General features: G+C 39.7%; 2 protein-coding genes across 7 annotated transcripts in view; one reads left to right on the forward strand and one right to left on the reverse strand.

The window, feature by feature from the left end:
* Positions 1-24273, forward strand: part of ank1a (ankyrin 1, erythrocytic a) — a 255027-nt gene that overhangs the window by 65641 nt on the left and 165113 nt on the right. The window lies entirely within an intron of this gene.
* The window catches only part of dguok (deoxyguanosine kinase), a 251905-nt gene that overhangs the window by 13393 nt on the left and 214239 nt on the right, over positions 1-24273 (reverse strand). The gene's annotated exons all lie outside the window — the stretch shown is intronic.

The following is a 24273-nucleotide window of genomic DNA, read 5'->3' on the forward strand; positions in this document are numbered from 1 at the left end:
CGACACTCAAAGCAGATGCATTTCCAACGATAAAGTCAAAGAAATCTGCCGCCAGACCCCCATTGAATCTGCCGGAGTGTGTGAGCAATTCAGGGACAAAGGACCTCGGTAGCACGGCAAGCAATGGCGGCAGTTTGTTCCCGCAGACGAGCGAGCTAAACCCCCTATCGACCCTAGCTTCCCTGGCCTGCTGACATCAACTCCAAAACTGGACAGATCAGCTTTCAGGAAAAGAGAGCGGATGAGGGTATGTCTACAGAATATATTAATTGATGAAAATTGGGCTGTCTGCACTCTCAAAGTGCATGTTGTTGCCAAATGTATTTCATATGCTGTAAACCTAGTTCATAGTTGTTAGTTTCCTTTAATGCCAAACAAACACATACCAATCGTTGGTTAGAAGGCAATCGCCAAATTCGTCCTCGCTTTCTCCCATGTCGCTGGCTGTCGTGTCGTTTTCGTCGGTTTCGCTTGCATACAGTTCAAACCGATATGGCTCAATAGCTTCAGTTTCTTCTTCAATTTTGTTTTCGCTACCTGCCTCCACACTACAACCATCCGTTTCAATACATTCGTAATCTGTTGAATCGCTTAAGCCGCTGAAATCTGAGTCTGAATACGAGCTAATGTCGCTATAGCTTGCTGTTCTTTCCACCATGTTTGTTTGTGTTGGCTTCACTATGTGACGTCACAGGAAAATGGACGGGTGTTTATAACGATGGTTAAAATCAGGCACTTTGAAGCTTTTTTTTAGGGATATTGCGTGATGAGTAAAATTTTGAAAAAAACTTTGAAAAATATAATAAGCCACTGGGAACTGATTTGTAATGGTTTTAACAATTCTGAAATTGTGATAATATTCCCCTTTAAAGGAACTTTATTATTTACTTTTAGACTACATTTAGACTATGTGTGTATCCAGCTTAAAAATGCTGCTATTGGCACATTTTCACCTCTGCTTTAAAGGAAATCTGTAGTTTTTAACCAAAAAAATCCCATCATCCGCAGTCCCTACGTGAGACAAGAACACACGTCGTTCCCTTTTCTGTGCGTCCTAAAGAGTGAAAACCTGTTAGTACGAGGCGGCAAACAATGCAGATAACTGGTATTCATTGTCAGCCACCTATAAACATCCAAAAACCGCAAATAACTCTCCACGCCGTGACCTGAATGTTATTGCAAATACATTGTTATTGTAAAAGCTTACACAGAGGAACTACTTTTCTGGCGTCGTGACACATCGCCTTGTTCACAATGCTTCTACGACCACTAGCGAGTAGCCAGCTACAAGCCACTGGCTAGCTTGAGCCCGAATAACATTGGTTGCAACCTGTCATAAAATAAAGAAGAAGGACCTTCAGATGTTTTTGCTGCTACTGTATTGTCTTTGAGTTAGTAGAAGTTAACCTTACATCTCACCTGCATAGTACAAGGTTGCAGCACTAAGCCGGGAAGTTGGTCAACATGGAAAATTGACACGCTATCAACATGACACTATATGGCACTCCACAAATGGAATGAAGCAAAAGATCATCGCAACATCGCTAAGAAGTATTTTTTTATCAGAGGAGTGAGGATTATTCTGAATTTAGCAGCTCAAGGAGAGCACAAGCTTTTAGGTTCTGTTATGAAAGTGGACAATGAAAATAGGGTAGATTGGACCAACTATCACAATATTTATTACTAGGACTTAAAATGACTTTAGTTTATTTGCACAACCAAGTCTTTGTAGTTATATTTAGGTGCAGAACCCACAAAAGAACACAAACTATCCCTTGTCCTTTTCTTACGTTTAATTCTGCTCTCAAACACTACTAATATTTTAGTAAACTCGATTGCATCATAGAAAGTTTTTCAAACAAATCAAATGTTCTAACAAACATTTTACAAAGTGATCGCTGCAGACACGAGCATGGTCCGATTGTATTCCACAAGATGATGAAAGTGATATTTTAAGAGCCATTTCCTTCCACGCACTTTTGTTTTTTCCCTGACTTTATTACCTTTATGAACCAATTCTTTTGAGACTCTACGAAAGCTCTTTCCTATCTTTCTATTTGAACGAATGGAACACCCAAGAACAAAACAACAATACGGCATTTTCTGCTCAAACTCTCCACACACTCCCACTTGTTTTATTGCTATGCTCAAGCTTTTGACCATTGTGTGAATTAAGCCGCAAAGAAAAACAAATATGACGTCATATGCAACCTACCTATTTTAAAATTTGACATTAAAAATACTATGTTAAAATAGATGAGAAATACAAGTTTATTGCATTTAAAAGAGTGTAATTTTCTTACTTAGGAATTATCATTAGATCAGTGGTTAATGTGGTCTCAAAATAATGTTGTTTAACAGCAATAATTTGAAGGTAAATAATATATCGTCGCGCAAAGGCCTAGATTAGTGAAAGACTTGCATACTTGTCATTATGTCTGTATTTTGATTGCAGTTTGTTGGGAGTCCTTGCTTTCTATTGTGAAAGTTAGTGAATTGTAAGACAATGGAATTACAACGCAGGAGCATAAATCAGGCTGAACTGTTGAGGATCGTTGGATTTAGAGTAGGATACACAAGTGCCACGCCAAAGCTTTAAACCTACAATAGGGAAACACGACAGGAAAGAAATGTGTTTCTCTGGCGAGATGCTGTTGTAATCTGCACTCATCCTATTGATCCATCAGTTGTTGTTGTTGTACTGCTTCTGCATCATTCTGTGTAATTTGTTTACTTATCTGTAATCTGGTAGTGGGTCCACTATGACCCCATCTCTGCTCTAATGTTCATCTTGAGGACACGTTCTTGTGTCCTAACTCGTCTGTATGCAAATATCAATGTGTACTAATGGTAATGAAGTGTAAAGGACAGCTCTTAGTGGCCGCTATAGTCTTAGTGGTCTATTTGTTCATTGTATGGTGACATGTAGAGATGTGAGTCATGTGGTGGTGGTACATCAGGAGTAACAATCAGCTGTTCACCTGGTGTTGCAACTGAGAGCGACTTTATGGAGAAGTCCTACTTTTGCTGAAGGCCTTGTTTTGCCGTGTGGCAGGTTTTTCCTTTTTCTTCGGGTTTGGCGCTGCGTTGTGTACTATTCATTGTGTCTTCTATATAATAAGGGTGAGTGCATAACACGCTAAATGGTTGACTGAATGATTGTGGCAGTGGGTTTGATTTAATGTGGACAATTTAATGTAATGTAAGTCACTTTTTATAAGATAAATAATATCTCCTTTTTTTACTCAAGTTCAAGACATTTACCAGTATGTTTCTTCTTTATACTTTGTAAACACTGGTAGTTTGAACAGTTCAGTAAAGTGGAGCATATTAGTACATTGTTTCACTTCTTTTTAAGGTTACATTTTTCTCTAAGGTTATATTTCTCCTCTTTTGTTGAGAAGAATTGTTGTACATTCTTAGTTAACAGGTTATAGTTTGCTTCGTACATACGGTAATTTTAGCTGTTTGCAAATGCACCAAATAATTGAATTTCAATATTTTTGATTCAATAAATAAAGGGTTTGTATGCTCTCTATATCTAGCATTGTGTATTATCCTAATTGACCTTTTTTGTAAGACGATTAGATATTGTAATGTACTTTTTCTAGTTATTTCCCCATATGTCTACACAATAACTCAAATATGGTAACACTGGCGAGCAGTAGAGAATATGAAGTGATTTTTGGTCCGGAACATATTTTGCTTTATTCATTATAGATTTATTTCTTGCTACTTTATGTTGTATATTTTTTACATGACATTTTCAGTTTACTTGATCATTTATTATTACACCCAAAAATGTGTTTTCCTTTACTCTTTCAATATCTATCTATCTATTGTATTTGTGTTTGACTTTTTTTTCTGCTGTTACCGAATAGCATTATTTAAAGGCCTACTGAAACCCACTACTACCGACCACGCAGTCTGATAGTTTATATATCAATGATGAAATCTTAACATTGCAACACATGCCAATACGGCCGGGTTAGCTTACTTAGGTGCAATTTTAAATTTTGCGCGATATATCCTGCTGAAAACGTCTCGGTATGATGACGTCTGCGCGTGACGTCACGGATTGTAGAGGACATTTTGGGACAGCATGGTGGCCAGCTATTAAGTCGTCTGTTTTCATCGCAAAATTCCACAGTACATGGACATCTGTGCTGGTGAATCCTTTGCAATTTGTTCAATGAACAATGGAGACAGCAAAGAAGAAAGCTGTAGGTGGGAAGCGGTGTATTGCGGCCGACTGCAGTAACACAAACACAGCCGGTGTTTCATTGTTTACATTCCCGGAAGATGACAGTCAAGCTTTACCATTGGCCTGTGGAGAACTGGGACAACAAAGACTCTTACCAGGAGGACTTTGAGTTGGATACGCAGACGCGGTACCTTGAGTACACTGCGGCTTCCAAACATTTGATCGCTTGCCCGTACGTGCGTGCCGCTATGTGCATGTCACGTGCGTAACTTTGGGGACTTTGGGGAAATATATGTGCTGTATGAACTTTGGAGAGGTGAACGGTACTTTGGGCTGTGGGATTGAGTGTGTTGTGCAGGTGTTTGAGTTGTATTAGCGGGTTATATGGACGGGAGGGGGGAGGTGTTTGTTATGCGGGATTAATTTGTGGCATATTAAATATAAGCCTGGTTGTGTTGTGGCTAATAGAGTATATATATGTCTTGTGTTTATTTACTGTTTTAGTCATTCCCAGCTGAATATCAGGTCCCACCTGCCTCTCACAGCATCTTCCCTATCTGAATCGCTCCCACTGCCCTCTAGTCCTTCACTCTCACTTTCCTCATCCACGAATCTTTCATCCTCGCTCAAATTAATGAGGAAATCGTCGCTTTCTCGGTACGAATCGCTCTCGCTGCTGGTGGCCATGATTGTAAACAATGTGCAGATGTGGGGAGCTCCTCAACCTGTGACGTCACGCGCATATCGTCTGCTACTTCCGGTACAGGCAAGGCTTTTTTATCAGCGACCAAAAGTTGCGAACTTTATCGTCGATGTTCTCTACTAAATCCTTTCAGCAAAAATATGGTAATATCGCGAAATGATCAAGTATGGCACATAGAATGGACCTGCTATCCCCGTTTAAATAAGAAAATCGCATTTCAGTAGGCCTTTAAGTTTTACTGAGATTCAGTTGTCAGACAGCCAAGTCAAGACGTATTTCGTAATGATTGTGAACGATAGGCAAAATTCCAAAAGAAATTGCCGTTCCCCTTTAATGTCTCTCGTTTTCATGTTAGCATTTAATCAGTCTGTGAGTTTATCAAAGTGCAGTTATCAATCACAGTTTTTCGACAATTTTAATTTAAAACGTTAATACGAACGGTCGTGAGTTTTTACTGCGGTTATCATAACTCCATTTAATATTGCATCCCCAGTCCACCGTGACCCGTTTGGCCATTTCCTTGGCCTGATGTGATCAGGTTCATTTTATTCACGACATATGAAGCTTGTGAACCCAGAAAAATCGCGTTGTATAAAGCGCTGGTTTCAAAGTGTGGGGGGGAAAAAGTAGTGGCTTATAGTCGCGAAATTACGGTATATTAAATCAATTAATACAAAAAAATAATCATTATATTTCATTCATACTTCACATCCACACTTGACATTTGCATGTAAGCAAATAGTGCCTAAAGATATGCAGTGATCATAAATCAAACCGTTTCTGTATTTAAAAAAATAGTTCTAAATTTATTGCTCATGTCTTATATTTTTTAGTGTATTATTTAGTTTGGTGATGCCTTGAGAATAAAACTATGTAACAGTCTGGTGGTGTGTGTCTTAACTCATTGTCTAACTAATTAATCTGGAATCTAACGAGGGGATTCTTAATAAGAAATAAGTTCCCCACTGCAAGCTACATTATGCAATCCCTTTATATATAATTTTATTGCTAATCCATATTGTGTATACATTCACTGCAGTGTGTACTCACTCTTGAATGTTACTGTAGTATTGCTTGTATTCGGTGTCTTATCAGTGGGTGTTCACATGAGGAGCCGTCACCGTTGTGGGTTTATATAACTTAGTCACGTGTGTTGTACAGCAAACATACAGGTGCAGTGGGGCTCATTTAGCACTACATGTAGCAGTGATGGAGGGAGGGTTCAGTGTTTGAGTCCCCAGAGAGAGAGGAGAGACTGAGAGAACAGCTCTGATATATTGCCACCAAGCCTCAAGCTCCCTTCTGCTGACCACTTAGTTCACACATTTTTGTGAAAGGCTTTTTTTTGTTCTTGTGTGGATGATTCCTTGGTATATTTGAATTAAACCATACCCGTAACCATTGAGCCATTAATGACCCATAAAGCCAATATGTGGCTGATGTACATATAAGCCAAAGTGGTTTTCAGCTACAGTGAAAGGACACAGTTTTGCTTTAATGCTGATACTAGTTCCGCATATAATACTAAACAATAATTCCTTTGATTTTGATGCCCTCTTATTTTAATTTAGATGCAGTATTATTGCATACCTTATTGGCCATACAGTGTACAACATTGTTCTCATCTAATGGTATGATGTCATATTTATACTTCCGTTAAGTATATGCAGTTGTTGTTTGCGGGAGAAGTAGACGGCACAGACCACAAGGGGGCGTAGTAGCTCTATGATTTATTATATATATAAACACTATATTTACATATAATAATAAACAATACTAATATAAACTAGAGAATGGAGTGTGACTAGATCCAAAGTGTGTATGGTGTGTGACTGTGTGTGGAGATTAACTGTTGAGTGTTACCGGTAGTGTTGAGCGAGAGGCGGAAGATCAGGAGGGACAAGGCAGCGCTCGGAGGTCCGTGAGCAGGCAGGAAGTCGGGGGGACTATAGCGGGGCGAAGAAGGTCCATATCCAGGCGAGAGGTCGAGATCCAAGGGGCAGCCAGAGAACAACGAGGAAGACGAGACGCACAGCTCATCGCGCAGGAACGGGGATTTGCTGCAGGAACGACACGACACAGGAAAACGCGCAATGACACACAAAGGGGAAAACACAGAGAGAGCAGGATTGCATCAAGCATGAATACGGCTTACTGTACGCCAACAGAAGGTTACGTTCTCGCACGGGATAGCAGGTTGAGCAGGCTTATCAAGGCGGGTCTGATCATCAGCTCCAGGTGTGCTGATTGCTGATAGATTGCAGCCGCTTGCTGCCGCCGGAGTGACGCGTGCAGGAGAAGAGCGGCCGTGGGCGTGTGCCGAGGTGCGCTCCGCGGGGCTCATTGAAGAGTGCGCATTGGCATGCGCCCGGGTCGTGACAGTTGTATACCTAACCTTTAACCTAACAATGTGTGTGCCTTCTTAATATGATGTATTGTCCTTTATGTAATGCCACTTTACCATATTTAAACAACCAAATATTATGTCACATGCCGCCATGCTACTTACTACGGTGTTAATTATTTTTAAACGAGCAGTCAAAACACAGCTGACTGTAGCCATTGTTGTTACTTTGTTTATTTTTACACGTGAGAAACAAAAAGGAGTCTTATGACCAATGTTCCCTCTAATTTTTAATGTTTGTGAGCAAACGCACAAACTCCCTGAGCATTCAGTGGAGCACATCAGACGTGCACACTGTGGCCACACCAGCGTCACACCAGTCCCAAACCTGACATCATAACAATTTAAATGTTTTATTAAAATAATTTTCTGGTATAAGTGATAACAAAAAAACATGTTTTTCATGACCTATGTGCTAGTATTGTATGTCTGGCTGCGGGTCATGCCTTTAAAAGAAATGTTACCCCTTTCAGAGATTACATTTAGTTCCTGTAACTTTCTGTCTGTAAAATACATCTTTTTATTAGCATTTATTAAATCTAGTGACAAAATGTCATGAATAATATCCTTAGATTAACATTCTTAATAAATGGCAGTAAAATAAGCACACATCTGATTGTGGAGTCAGAGTGTTTCAACATTTACACATTGTGTGGCGTTGGGGTTGTCCGACTTTTTGTGTGGCCATAAACGCAACACTGGCTAAGTGCCATGAGTGCGTGTGTTGGTGCAGGTGAGAGAGCGAGCGGCTTCTGTTGAAACGACGGATGACAAAGTTGGTTTAAGCGTGGTTTGTTTGGCAGAAAATTAACAGTTTTTATAGATAAAAGTTTTTTTTACTCATGTTTTTGGTGTGGTTACAAACAGTTTTGCTCAATAAAGTGATTGATGGAATTCCTGTCCGTAAAGTGTCTCGACAGACGATAATTGAACTGTGTTGACAAAGATTGTTTTATTCATTGGGGCCACTCTTGTTGTCACCTGTCACTCACAGAGTTGCATTGCAAAATCATACAGAATAATATGTAATGTGTTTATTTTGTTTAAAGTTCAGATGGGATTTTTGATTTTCTGCGCGGCATTAATTTGCTGTGCGCAGAGGACGCGTGAGCAGTGCGCAATTGCGCAGGTGCGCACATTTAGCGGGAACGTTGCTTATGACCAATCAAAAAGGCTTACAGTACCGTAATCCGTCGTTTATCGAAGTTACAGGCCTGATCGGTGGTAAATAAATTTTTGCCAAGTATGGTTCTTAAAAATAAACATAGTTAGAGCTATAAAAAACACAAGGAAGTTTATCACATCCTGAGTATTTCCTCAGTTGGAACTGGGCTACAATGTGCAAAAACTACGGGTGTATGTTGTTCTGCCGCGGCGAAGATAGCACCGACGTTAACGTTAAGCGTTTAGTGTCTCGGTAAATCGTCATTCGGCACCGCTCACGTCTAAGGCTCACCAATGTAGCAATATTAGGATGGGATAGGACAGGATAAGCTTGGTGAGGCAGGAGTCGAAGATTAAATGTATCAACAGTTTTACTCTCCATTTAACATGAAAAACAGGCATTTAAACAATGGCTCCATTGGCATGAAAGCAAATGGTCACCCTTAAACCGGAAATGGAAGTCCCCCTTGGTAAATATAGCTATTGCGATCACTGAATATGATCATAGAAAAAGAGCCAAATATTTTACTGTATGTAATACATATAAGAACAAATTAATACTCAATTCAGGCCAAAAATAAATCAAGGAAATAAATTAAATGTCCTTTGAAAAAAAATGGGCGAAAAATGTGATTTGAAGCTAAATTTGAAGCGTGAAGTGGCGAGAAATTATTGTATTACTTGTTTTTCTTATTCCAGAGTTTAAATTCTATGAATTTGCGTAATAGTTAATTTGTAAGCCGTTAGAAATTGATCAGTGTGGTATTTATGAATTATGAATGAATTTCATCTTAAGCATTTAAGCGTACTACTTAGTTGTTACCACCAGAGGTGCTGTTGATTCAATTTCCGCTAGTTTGCGATATTAAGAAAAACAACATAACTATGAAAAGTTTAGCTGTATCCATGCAGACCTCTACGATGACCCAACTCCTGTGGGCAACATTATACAGTATATAATAGTACAGTAGTCCTTCGTTTATCACACTAAATTGGTTCTAGACATGCCGTGATAAATACATTTTCGCCAAGTAGGAATTATTAATTTTTAAATCGAATATTTTCATAAATACAGCTAAAAAAAACTGTTTACTACCTTCTACTAGGGTTGGTAAAGATAAACCGATGCAACTGGATACCCGGTTTGAGAAGTTGCCGGTTCGTCTGCGCCGGTTACGGCCCCCTCAATTGAAGGTTTATTTGTGAATCTTTAGATTAATAGAGTGTAGACACAAATTGTTTATCGCTCCAAATTAAAAATCAGTTGACAGTTTTTGTCTTTAAAATGACACAAGAGGCAAAGTTGTCTGTGTATAGAGTCCCGCGCTTGTTACGTTAAAAAGTTAAAGTTAAAGTCCCAATCATTGTCACACACACACTAGGTGTGGCGAAAATATTCTCTGCATTTGACCCATCACCCTTGATCACCTCCTGGGAGGTGAGGGGAGCAGTGAGCAGCAGCGGTGGCCGCGTTACGTTACTTACTTTAACTGGAGACGAGAACAGACATAGATACATGGTCCGGGTGTCGCACGAGACTCGCAATAAGTAGACAGTTTATTTTTAAAACAACGTGAGAGTCACGTCTGCCCGCCAAACAATTACCCACGAGATATGTAACATCAACTCCATGGACCGTCTCCATGCTGGGCAGTCCGTCAATATTGTAACATCCCAAGTAATGGCGGCTCAAACAGATTCCTAGTTTGTCTTTCTTTATTTGACGAAATGCAACGTTCTCGTACAAAGGGGCTTAATCTCCGTGTCTTGCTCCCTTTTCTGGCAAGTTTAATTCCACAACAAACATCACTTCCCATCTTTGTCCCGGAAGTCTCGCCCCCCCCAGTCAAGCCATTGGCTAGAACCCGTAGGCGTCTGCGACGACACTGACTTGACTAGTAGAAAATAAATATATTTGACATGTAACATGTATTTGCCTTTTTACTTTATTTATGTCTTTGGGGATATGATTTGTGTTTTAAAAATGTGAAAATACTGGAAGCACTTCATATTTATAGAATGTGCTTTTTTTATATTTGAAGATAGATGCACATATGGCTGTTCTCATTTATCAGGTTATTGTTATTCTCAGGGCATTCAACTGATCAGTTGTCTTAGAAGACGTTTGGCCTCTCATCCGAGTAGTTTTCATCAGTTCATGCTCATAGACTTAGCTTGGACGGATTTAGTCTGAAGGCTTGGTGCCAAGGTCCTAACTATTTATTCTCTAACATGAGGAGCATATGCACAGTAATGAATGCTTATGTTCTCCAGCACCCCCCGCGACCCCAAAAGGGACAAGCGGTAGAAAATGGATGAATGGATGAATGCTTATGTTATTTTGTGCTGTAGAAAGGAATGTGTCCATCAACAAATGTTAACCAAATAATCAAATCGCTCATACCATGTATCGAATCCTATTGAATTGTTCATAGACTAAATCGAATTGTTCGTACACTAAATCGAATCGCAGCGAATTGTTCTATTTTATAAATGAATCGTTTTTTAATCGGATTGTAACCCATGTATCGAGATGCGAATCGATTCGTCCATTACAAAGATATTTACATCCCTACCTTCTACATATGTTTTTCAACATTATGAGAACCCTCTAGTCATGAAATAACACCCTTTAGTCACCCTTACACTCTTTTAATTCAACATAGTAATGCTTCCCGAGGCTTAGCCAATCAGTGGCCACGATACTGAATAACGCGCTCTGATTGGTCAAGGTCTCCTCCAGCGGCCAATACCACTGTGGTATTTATATTTTAGTTAAATTAGCAATGTAAATACTTTAAAATACTTAATTCAGGGCAAAATGTTATAGAATGTGATGATAAAACAAAAAATAACCCAAATTAAATTGCGATGTTGTGAAGCTGCAATATTTGAAACGCAATGTAGCGAGAGACGACTGTATGTATAAAATATAATTTAAATACATCAATTATTAAATTATAAATATATCGAGGTAATATATTTTAATTAAACCTACACAAACGTCATTGTTTTATTTTTATTAGGAAAATACCCTACTTTCATTGCACTGTATTTTTATTTTAATATAATAAAGGCAACTGTATTTCTGTATCCAACTACCGTATTTTTCGGACTATAAGTCGCTGTTTTTTTCATAGTTTGGCCGGGGGTGCGACTTATACTCGGGAGCGACTTATGTGTGAAATTATTAACACATTACCGGAAAATATCAAATAATATTATTTAGCTCATTCACGTAAGAGACTAGACGTATAAGATTTCATGGGATTTAGCGATTAGGAGTGACAGATTGTTTGGTAAACGTATAGCATGTTCTATATGTTATAGTTATTTGAATGACTCTTACCATAATATGTTACGTTAACATACCAGGCACGTTCTCAGTTGGTTATTTATGCCTCATATAATGTACACTTATTCAGCCTGTTGTTCACTATTCTTTATTTATTTTAAATTGCCTTTCAAATGTCTATTCTTGGTGTTGGATTTCATCAAATAAATTTCCCCCAAAAATGCGACTTATATATGTTTTTTTCTTTCTTTATTATGCATTTTCGGCCGGTGCGACTTATACTCCGAAAAATACGGTATTTCAATTAATTAGTTATGTATACCTCACGTGTAAGAAGACACTTCCTGCATGTTCTCCCTTCTTTGGTTACATAGGTATTGTATATTGTTTTTGTCTCATGTGTTTCTGATGTATGTTGATAAAAAGTAAAGTACTCAGTGGTCTAGTGGTTAGAGTGTCCGCCCTGAGATCGGTAGGTTGTGAGTTCAAACCCCGGCCGAGTCATACCAAAGACTATAAAAATGGGACCCATTACCTCCCTGCTTGGCACTCAGCATCAAGGGTTGGAATTGGGGGTTAAATCACCAAAATGATTCCCGGGCGCGGCCACCGCTGCTGCCCACTGCTCCCCTCACCTCCCAGGGGGTGATCAAGGGTGATGGGTCAAATGCAGAGAATAATCTCGCCACACCTAGTGTGTGTGTGACAATCATTGGTACTTTAACTTTAACTTTAAGTACATTTTATTTATACAGCACTTCCCACAGACTCAAAGTGCTTAGCATGATTAAAATACAAGTAGTATAATCAAAACAAGCATACAGCATGATGCGACATCAAAAACATTACAAAATCAAATAAAAATGATAATACAAATAATATATAGATAATAAAAATGAATAAAAAATATTGTCAATTACCATTAATCTATTGTAACATAGTGTTTATGTGATAATATAAAATTGTTATTAAAGTTGCGAACAACTGAGGGACTTATTTATTCATCAATGTAAAAATAAATTGTCCCATTGTGCTGCTTTGTTGTTGTGTCATACATGTTGGGATATGTATGCATTTTTACAGATCTAATGTTTTTGTCTGAAAAGCAGGTGGTGATCTGGTGATTAAAGATAGCTTGTATCACTTCTGAACTTTTAATCTTATTGGTGTTGAGATTTTGGCATGGTTGCTCTACTCTTTGTGTTTAGACTAAACGCTACATACTGATTATTGGAGATTAGACTGTGTCCACTAATATGACAGCCATGCCTTGGTGGATGCATTGTTTACCATGGTGTATGTAGCACAGCAGATGTTCTTGTTGGTTTAGCCTTGGCACGGCTCTTTGGCTTCACTTATTAACGCATGTAACGTTCATGCTGGAATTGGCAGGGGAGTTTACCGGAATGGCTGCGGAGTACTGTTGCAGTGTTGACGCAAGGCTGGGTAATCCACCGGCTGTTCCACTATGCGTGTGCAAGCCTCTAGGCTGGCCCCATACAAAAGGCCAGACCTGAAAAGCACCATAATGAGGCACAGGCTAAAAGAAAAGACATGTCTCTTTCCATTTCTCTGAGCGAAAAGAAAAGAGCAACATAAAAGAATAAAAGGCAACAAAGACAGATGAAAATAAGCCTCTCAAATTCAGGTTTTTGGCTACGCTGTCTCTTTGATTTGATCTGTTTTTATCATGCATGTGTTTTATTATTAAATGCAACGCTTTTCAATATAAATAAGGGAAAGACGGGAGGAGGGATGGGTAAACTAGGGTCATAGATAAGCATAATTTTAAATACACTTTTTCACCCTATGCTTCATTCAAACAATACAAACCCCACGGGTTCATGTTAGAGATCAAAAAGATGTGTTCTGAGTGTCATAGTTCACAACACGAGGTGCTCCAAGGCTACAAATTAGTGACGTTTTCTTGGAGCTCAAATGTCTCCCTGTTGTTTTATCTATATGCTTGTTCTCTTTTTGTGTACTTTATGCACCTCTCATTAAAACTTTTCCACCCTTTGTCCTCTGTAGGGATTACTGGGATACAGTACGAGACAACACAGACGTATGAACGCAAACTACAACAACACTGACCTTTACAAACAAACTGCTTTCTCATCCAATTTTAGTTTGGACTAAAGAGGTCACTAGTACAACAAGACATTGGAGGGGATAGTGTAGAAATCAGATAAATGTGATTTAGTCGTTGAATAGGGAACGCTGGACTGATAAAATCTGAATCTAACTCTATGGCAAATGACATTACATTGAATAGCGTTGTATATTCTAGATAAGTAGGCTAGGGCTAAGGAACAGGGTGCCTTTTAACAAGCATGTACTGTAGTAGAGTGAAAGTAATCACAGATGGCGAGGTAGGTGGGGACTGAGGGAAAATAGAGGTGACTGCATCTTCCCCTTGCATCCCACCTGGCATTTCCACCTGCGCCCTTCCAGAACTCTCCTCACCTGCTCTTGGAGCTCAGTTTGGTTGCTGCTATGCATTGAGGTGCCATCTCTCTGCAAATCACTGTTAATAGGGCATTTTTGACACTTTCATCCAACCCCTAACTCAACCCTTACTGATTATATGTAAAACCACTCAGCCATTGCATCTTTTCTATGTAGTGATGTTTAAATATTTGTTTTGGATTGGGTTTAGTTGTTTTTCTTGGAATGCAACTTAGTCCATCACTCACTACGTGTCCATGCACTGAATTAGTCTGATTTCACAAATAGTTCTTTTTTTTCTATTTTCACTCCTACGTGTCAAGTCCAAGTGTACTTGCTCACTCTCAAATGCGACTATTGGTCATACGCCATGTGCCTCCCATACACTGAGGGGCGCTTATTTCATTTTAATGGGGATAACTGAATTACTTTTGCGGTTGACCTATGACGTCACACTAACCATCTGCGGATCCTTACAACTTATTTTTTACTGATGTCCGCTGTAATATTGGCCCAGATTACAAATATTACGCCTCGAATGGCTATGCTGATGCTAAATAGCAGACAGCATTAATAAATAATTTTGGATTGGGCTAGGGACATGACGCTACTACCAAGAATGTATCAGGTCGGATGCAAAGAAAGGAAGGAATTTTAAGACGGAAATCAAAAGACCATTTGTGCCCCGACTGATATCCAGAGGAAGGTTGCTATTGTTCTGCACTATCTTGACCATTGTGCGAAAGTTAATTAGCTGGCTTGCACAAATGCAGCGTGAAGAAGTTTGAGTATGCTTTATTATTCGCTTTATTATCTTTCATCTAATTCGTATTTTGTTCCGGAGTCCGAATTAAGCCGGCGTTTTACATTTCCGTAGCTACCTTCTTAAATAAATCTCTGTTTCTTTGTTTCTACCATCTACCAAAATGTTCTGCTCTAATAATTTGTGACGCAAATAAACAGTCTTCTCTTCATGACAGTTGTTGCTGTTTTTATTGAACGGTATCTGCTTCCGGGTTGTATCCCACGCCTTGAGACTGGCGCATGCGCGATACCAAGGGTTCTCTCCGGCGGCACACACCCATTCGAGAGATCTAGTTTCCAATTCCATAATCCAGGTCCGACCTTTTCAAAAACCGAACACGATCAAATTAAGGTTTTTCCTTTTGATGTAGGAGGACTATTTAGAGCCGAACTATTTGAGAAATCGGACTTATTTAGTGCATGGACAGGTATTGATTGTTTTCCTACACACCAACTTACGAATACGTTTCGTTTCACTACCGAGCAACTCAGAACACTCGTATCTTAAAGCAGCCCCGCCCATTGAAATTATTTCAAACAATTTATACCTTAATTTGTACTCTCAAAACACAACAATTTTAGCATATACTGTCTTTTAAAAAGAAAAACTGACTGTTTGAAAATCAATACAGTAGAATGTGCTACAAACAACAACAGTAGTTATATTTAATACAGTATTAATATTGTTCAGCATTTACCTTGTGGAGCGAACTGATGAGAGTCGAGCTGATTCTTTGCGCAGCTTTGCTTAGTCTCCGTATAACCCCTTGTTAGAAGCGACTTGTTTTCATAGAGCTGTTGCGGGCTTCTGTCCTCACATCTGGCAGCACTGTCTCTGGTATCTTTGAGCGAGTGACCGGGGAAGTCACTTCCTGGAAGAAACACAACAAGCAATGTGTTTGTCTGTACCCAAAATGTTTGACCATCTAGTTTGTTGAGTCAGGACTAGACAGAACTCGTGTTGTCCCGATACCGTACAGGTACCAAAATGTTTTTCGGTACTTCTCGATACGTCTCAATAGAAAGGTGCCACAAAAAAAAAATCACTATTAGCTTTATTTTAACAGATTATACAATAAACATACTGTTCTGTTTGCAATCAAAAACAGTTTTAGAACACTGAAATACATTGACATTAAATAACATAGTGAACAAACTGTAACATTTCTCTTTTATTAGTTTGTAAGCAAACATGTTACAAAGGCACCTAATTTGGCTGCTGACATAAGCAGTGATATATTGTGTCATTTACGTATTATTTTATCAAAATTACAAAAGACAAGCCGTAGAAAATGGATGGATGGATTATTACTCTACTTGGTCATTTATCGTTAATATTTGGTTATTTTTTGTTTTAACATGTTCTATCTACACTTATGTTGAAATGTAATAAGCATGTCTTCTTCTGTTGTTTGGGGTGATACTTTAAATGTGGGTATCAATCCAATACCAAGTAATTACAGGGTCATGCATTTATGAACATAACACAATTGACAAAAGATTTTGTAATACTCAAAAATATTGATGGATTCATTGTAGTATTGACAACATATGGCGCTAACGTTAAGGACCTACTTTTAGTGGTGCATTGATCACAGAGAGGTAACTAGCTCAGTGTTTTTCTACCTTTTTTGAGGCAAGGCACATTTTTTTCATAAAAAAAAATCCGGAGGCACACCACCAGTAGAAAACGCTAAAAAATTTAACTCCACCAGGTCGTCATGCCTTATTTTGAGTTTGTTGGTGTCTTTCTGTGTGTAGTGCTTTAGTTCTCGTCTTGCGCTGTCATTTTGGTGGCCCTTCCTGTTTTGTTGGTGTTTTCCTGTAGCAGTTTCATGTCTTCCTTTGAGCGCTATTCCGCGCACCTGCTTTGGGTTAGCGAGCAAGGCTATTTACGTTGTTGCGATCCTTCTTTGTGGGGGCATTGTCGATTGTTATGTCCCGTACGGATGTACTTTGTGGGTGCCGTAAGTTTTTGCTGTCGTCCAGCATTCCGTCTCTGTTTAATTTGTAGCCAGTTCAGTTTGACTTTCGTTTTGCGTAGCCTTTTCCTTTCCCTTTCGTCTCATTTTGGGTTGAAGCATTACATACCTTTTTACCTGCATGCTGTGCTCTGCATATTGGGATCACAGTAAACCATCCTCGTCTCACCCGACACATGCCGACTTTTACAAAGCAATGAACTACCTGCTGCCACCTACTGACGTGGAGTATTACGTGGTTACCCTGCCGAGTTTTACACAGCACAGACACTAAGCAACGGCACATTATTGGAAGATTATAATTATTGATTTGCAAAAAAACATTTTGGGATAAATTAGGTGAAGTTGCATAATTTCCCACGGCACACCAGGCAATATCTCACGGCACACTAGTGTGCCGCGGCACAGTGGTTGAAAAACACTGAACTAGCTTATGTTGCTATATTGTCATCATTCGCCGGTGAGCTGATGCATCGCCTCTGAGCTGGTGAATGTTAATTCTAGATTATAAATCATGCCTCTCATCTGGACAGTAGAAGGTTGTAGCCATAAACCGAAAAATTGGTCAGCTTTGACTAGACCCAGAGATGGCGATAAAGACACAAAAAGACCCTAGATTTGCACCCACTTTTTCTTTTTTTTACCCTTTGCGAGAAGTATGAATAATTCTACATCTAAAGGGGAAGATATGAACCTCCCATCAGTTGGCATCGCAGTGAAGGCAGATATTGTACAGTAAGTGATTGTTCTATTATGTTTGCTGTTTCTCACAAAGTCTGCTGTTATTAGTACTCAGTGTTGTTGTCGAAGGAAAAAGTGAATGTTGTGATGCATCTATGAAATTAAAGTGGCACTGTATGCTTAAAATGAGCAAAATATATAAATATTACGTCATTATAAATTTGCCTGTTACTACATTACCTTTGCTCAGTGGCCTTTTGGTTAGAGTGTCCGCCCTGAGATCGGTAGGTCGTGAGTTAAAACCCCGGCCGAGTCATACCAAAGACTATAAAAATGGTACCCATTACCTCCCTGCTCGGCACTCAGCATCAAGGGTTGGAATTGGGGGTTAAATCACCAAAATGATTCCCGGGCGCGGCCACCGCTGCTGCTCACTGGTGCCCTCACCTCCCAGGGGGTGAACAAGGGGATGGGTCAAATGCAGAGGACACATTTTACCAATCATTGGTACTTTAACTTTAACTTTTTAACTTATATACTAAATATATATACGCTAGAGATGCGCGGATAGGCAATTATTTCATCCGCAACCGCATCAGAAAGTCGTCAACCATCCGCCATCCACCCGATTTAACATTTGATCAGAACCGCACCCGCCCGTTGTTATACATCTAATATAGACGATGCAAGGCATTAGTGAGGTTATAAAGCTTTTGCCTGTTAAAGAAAGGAGACTGATCCAATGCAGCACAGACATTCGCGTGCCACGCTGTCACGACCCAGACGCACACCAGTGCGCAATCATATGGGAGCCGCGCTGAGCGCACCTCCAAGCGCGTCTCGCTGCCGGCGACGGCCGGGTATGGGCCCGACGCTCCAGCGCCATCCATTTTCAGGGCTAGTTGATTCGGCAGGTGGGTTGTTACACACTCCTTAGCGGGTTCCAACTTCCATAGCCACCGTCCTGCTGTCTATATCAACCAGGGTGAGCCCCACCCCTTTCGTGAGCGCACTGCGCGCGGAGTGACCCCTGTTACGCGCCCCCGGCAACAGGGGTGGCGGGCAGGTAAGCTGCGCGGGCGGAGCGCGCAGAGTGACCCCTGTTACGAGCCCCCGGCCACGGGGGTGGTGGGCAGGTAAGCTGCTTACCTGCTGCGCGTGACGCCGGCCGCGGCGAAGGCGGACGAGGCGGGGTGTCGGTGCGGTGGGTGCGGTGGTGACCCTGGACATGCGTCAGGCCCTTCTCGCGGATCGCCTCAGCTACGGCTCCCGGTGGGGCCCTCTCGGGGGAAGGGGCCTCGGTCCCGGACCCCGGCGAGGCGTCCCTTCTCCGCTCCGTAAAAGTGTCCATCTCTTCTTTTTTTTTTCTTCTGTTGTGGCATATGCAGCAGGTGCCTGCTCGTTTTTCGTATGTGGGTAACAACATTTAACTATGTATATATATTTCCGAATTGGTTTAACTGCCACCCGCCTGAATCTATTTAAAATCTTTTTTTTTTTTATTTCAACCGCCCGACCCGACCCGAACCGACCCGCGGATAAAATCTAATTTTTTTTTATTTCATCCGCCCGATCCGCGGATAATCCGCGGACTCCGCGGTTGTGCCCGCAAAATGTGTATAAAACCTTGATGGAGGGTCTTTGGGTGTTGTTAAGGGAGCTTTATAGGCAGAATAGAGCAAATCACATTGACTCCATTGTTAGCTGACTTAGAAAAAATGCTTCCACACATCTGTTTCTAAACACTGAGGCACCACCATTGTCTCTCTTGCACTGATTGTGTAAACTGGAAACTTGCTAGAAATGCTTTATAAACAATAGGCTGACTTAAACACCCTTCCTGGCGGAACACAGGTGATTTGAATGTGACTTGATGTATCGATATTTTGATTTTGATATCGATGTATATATTGCCCAGCGATCTTAACTGTAGAGGCAATGTCACTGTTGTGAAAATAAGTTCACCCTTATATAATTTGGTGAGAAAACAAAATGTCTACTTCTTAATTAGATAACGTACAATAAAACTTTGATGAGCATGAAGGGCAAGGGGTGATGCTTTACGTAAAGAATGAGCAAAACACATTTAGTCCTACCTATAGATTCCTCCACGTTATGCCCAGCTCTGGTGTGAAACATTGTGAATATAGTACACTATACCCTAGCGGTATTTATTTGAGATGTTATGGAGACTTGGAATGTCAGAGTTTGACTGGAATACTTTAAGCAAGATGAGTTTGCTTCTTCAACTTTCTTCACATTCTAATCTCCTGACTGCGGCTAACATGCTGATAAATAGGTGTTTTGAGAGGTGTATTGTTGCTCCTTTCTGCCTAATTAGTTTTATTTTTGAGTTATCTAATCTATGCATGGGCAGCACGGTGTGAGAGGGGTTAGTGCATCTGCCTCACAATACGAAGGTCCTGAGTTCAATCCCGGGCTCGGGATCTTTCTGTGTGGAGTTTGCATGTTCTCCCCGTGACTGCGTGGGTTCCCTCCGGGTACTCCGGCTTCCTCCCACCTCCAAAGACATGCACCTGGGGATAAGTTGATTGGCAACACTAAATTGGCCCTAGTGTGTGAATGTGAGTGTGAATGTTGTCTGTCTATCTGTGTTGGCCCTGCAATGAGGTGGCGACTTGTCCAGGGTGTACCCCGCCTACCGCCCGAATGCAGCTGAGATAGGCTCCAGCGACCCCCCGCGACCCCAAAAGGGACAAGCGGTAGAAAATGGATGGATGGATAGATAATCTATGCATGTTAATTGTGTTGAACAGCAATTCTTGAATAATGTATTAGTTCAGACTCTGAGGTCGTCAACAGGGGTCCGTGGAGGTACTATGAAATTTAAGGTTAAGACTTAAAAATGTATGTTTTTATATATTTCCTACACAATGGTATTTTATTTTTTATTTTTTATTTTTTTTGTCATAAAAAAAATACAATCATGTGTGCTTACAGACTGTATCCCTGCAGACTGTATTGATCTATATTGATATATAATGTAGGAACCAGAAATATTAATAACAGAAAGAAACAACCCTTTTGTGCGAATTAGTGTGAATGAGTGTAAATGGGGTAGGGAGGTTTTTTGGGTCCCGAGCCCGGGATTGGACTCAGGACCACTGGTTTATGTTTAAGTGTTTATTACTAGTCTTCTGTAACCCAATGGTGTAATTATCTCTCCTATGTCCTATTTAAATGCATTACATACATTTGTCACCTTATATTGATGTCCGTCATATATTTAAAAAAAAAATACTTTCATTAATCCACACGAGCTGCTAAAGAAACCTACAAGTCCATTAACAGTTTAGATATAACACAATGCTCTCTAAGCATAAATCCAGGCCATCAAAATGATAATCTTCTTAATTCGTGGTTGTCAGCATTGGCGTTTTAGCAAGTCATTTTTCGCTCATATAATTTGAAAGGTTTAAAAAAAAGTGTTTTAAATGTACACCCTACATCAAAAATGAAGTAGCTTCTGGTTCAAAGTGAATGCAGTGTAGAGTCAGTACAATGCAGATTTAGAGACTAGACTTAGACTTCCTTTTATTGTCATTCAAATTTGAACTTTACAGTACAGATAAGAACGGAATTTTGTTGCATTAGCTCGTTGTAGTGCAGGATAAAAGAGCAATAAGGTGCAGATATAAATAAATAGATTACTGTACAGTTAAAAATATTGCACTTTTGCATTTGCATCCACGTTTATGGATGTATGTTATATTCCAGCGAGTTAATTGGGGGGAATTAAGGGGATTATTATGATGCGTTCAAGAGTCTTATGGCCTGAGGGAAGAAGCTGTTACAGAACCTGGAGGTTCTGCTACGGAGGCTGCAGAACCTCTTTCTACAGTGCAGATACTGCAATGCTATTTGTACTAGTCTGCGTACTGCACAAAATTAGTCGGATTTCTCAAATGGTCAGTTTTTTTGTATTTTTACACCTGCATGTGAAGTCCAAGTGTCCATACTCTCTCTCTATTGCGACTATTGGTCATACGCGGTGTGCTTGCCATACACTGGGGGGCGCTTTTTTCTTTTAACATGAATAAATGTATTGCTTTGCCGGTTGACCTATGATGTCACACTCTGCATCTGTGGCTCCTTACAAGTCAACACTCAGCCTAGCTCTGTTGTACCTGATGTCCGCTGTAATATTGGCACAGATTAAAAATATTACGTCTCTGATGGCTATGCTGATGTTAAATAGCAAACAGCATCAAGAAATGATCTTATATTGCACTATGATCATGACGCTACTACCATGAATGTCTGGGAGCGGATGCAGGAATACTGCCAGGTGAGAGTTTTTTGAAGGAATTTTCAGATGGAGAATTATAGAAACCAAACTTACGAATGTCTCAGAGTTCATTCATAAGGCTCTGTGGATTGATGGAAGGAGTTTTAAATCCAAAAGAATAGACTGTTTGTGCCCCGATCAATACTGTTCCAGATAAAGGTTGCCATTGTTCTGGACTATCTTGCCAGTTGTGTGGAATACTAGTTATTGTTAATCAATTTGGAGAGCACACATGCAGCGTGAAGAGGTTTGTGTACGCTTTATGAATAATAGTAATAATTATTCACCTTTAATCTACCTGCTTCATTCTCTTTCATCTCATTTGTATTTGGTTCGGGAGTCCGAATTATGACGACATTCTCTATTTCCATAGCTACCTTTTTAAATAAATCACTTCTTTCTCCCATCAATGCACTTAAAAATATTCCATTCCTTTAATTTGTGAAGCAAATAAACAGTCTCCTCTTTATTACGATTGTTGCCTATGTTTTTATTGAATAGTATCTGTTTTCAAGTTATATCCAACGCGTTGAGACTGGTGCACGGGCGATACGAGGGGTCCCCTTCGGCTACACACACCCACCCTCGAGATTTGTTTTTTCAATCGCATAATCCAGGTGTGTTAGTTTGACATTTGAAAAAGTGTTTCCGTGGGCTGTAGGATGCATATGTAGAGCCGAACTATTTGAGAAATCGAACTAATTCAGTGCAGGGAAAGATACTGACTGTGTAACATTACAATCATGGGAGAACATCTTTCCAACTGTTCCAAACTCCTGTTTCCATGCGAGTATTGTAATGAGTACTATAAACTATCTGAAAGAACTGTGTGGTGTTTAATAGGGGAGAACGTTCAAACGCTGCAAACACAGAAATGATCTAAAACAAAACACAATTGCAATGGGAAAATGTTGCAATCACATAAACACTGGAGAAAGTTAGCCCGGTTACTAGGAGGTGTCAAACCTGACAAAGACACAAAGAAAAATTTAATTTTCAACAACCTTTCACTAACTTTCTTCTGGGCATTCCACTCATGTCTTTAGAGATGGAAATCCCTAGGGATGGTTACCTTTCACATTGGAATCGGAACTCAACGGTACCAATTGTATGTTCTTCGTTGTGTGCTCATGTGTTAATAAATGTTAATTTGGTTATCAATGAAATCAAATTTTTTATTTAACATTTCAGAGTGAGTTGATAATGATAATTGTGCTGTCTACTTGTTATATCTTGATTGATTACACTACTGAGCTTCATTTGTAAGTATTATATAGTGGCAGTAGTCTTTAGGCTATGGTGTGTTGCCGAGTCAGGAAGTATTTTTTGCCATTAAGCTGAAGCTAATCTTTTGTTGCGCCGTAAAACGTGTTTATACTGTAAGTATTATACTTACAGTATACACACCAGCTGTTTGATAGTAACGTGCATCTTAGTTGTAGTTTTCACTACCAAGTTTGGAGGTGTGGAAGATCGGCATGTGAAATCACTAATGCTAATCATTAGCATGTCTACAAAAAAATCCAATGTAAGTTAGCATCAAGCTAGCCCATTTTGAAAAAAAAAAAAACTTTAAACATCCTACATTACACATCGTAGGCGGATATGCCAACCGCTAAGCTAGAGTTCTTGAATGTAAATAGTGGTGGGCATATCGATTCATATATCGACAGTAACGATACTAAGTAGTATAGTATCAGGTCGATACCACAGAGGTTAGCTCATCTATTTTTTTTACCGGTAGTATCAAATAATCTTTTTTTATTTTTGTAAATGCTTACAAACTTTAAACATGCTACTCCATACATCGTAAGAGGATATGCTAACCGCTAAGATAGAGCTCTTGAAATTAAACAAAGGTGGGCAGATCGATACATATATTGACAGTAATGATACCATACAGTATATTATCAGGTTGATACCACAGGGGCAAGATCGGTAAATTTTTTACTATCAAATAATATTTTTTCATTTTTGTTATTGTTTACAAACTTTAAACATGTCACACTGCACATCGTAAGAGGATATGCTAACCACTAAGCTGGAGTTTTTGAATGTAAATAGAGGTGGGCGGGTCTATACAAATATCAACAGTAACGATACTAAGTACTATAGTACCAGGTTGATACCACAGTGGCTTGATCGATATTTTTTTTACTATCAAATAATATTTCGTTGTTTAAAAACTCAGATGTCTGCACACAGGAGGGCTTTAAGGGCAAACATTTGTATTTATTTTTTTATCATAGCTATTAGTAAGACCTAGTTTTAATCAATAA

This window comes from Nerophis lumbriciformis, linkage group LG12, assembly GCF_033978685.3.
Source record: "Nerophis lumbriciformis linkage group LG12, RoL_Nlum_v2.1, whole genome shotgun sequence".
NCBI classification, from domain to species: domain Eukaryota; kingdom Metazoa; phylum Chordata; class Actinopteri; order Syngnathiformes; family Syngnathidae; genus Nerophis; species Nerophis lumbriciformis.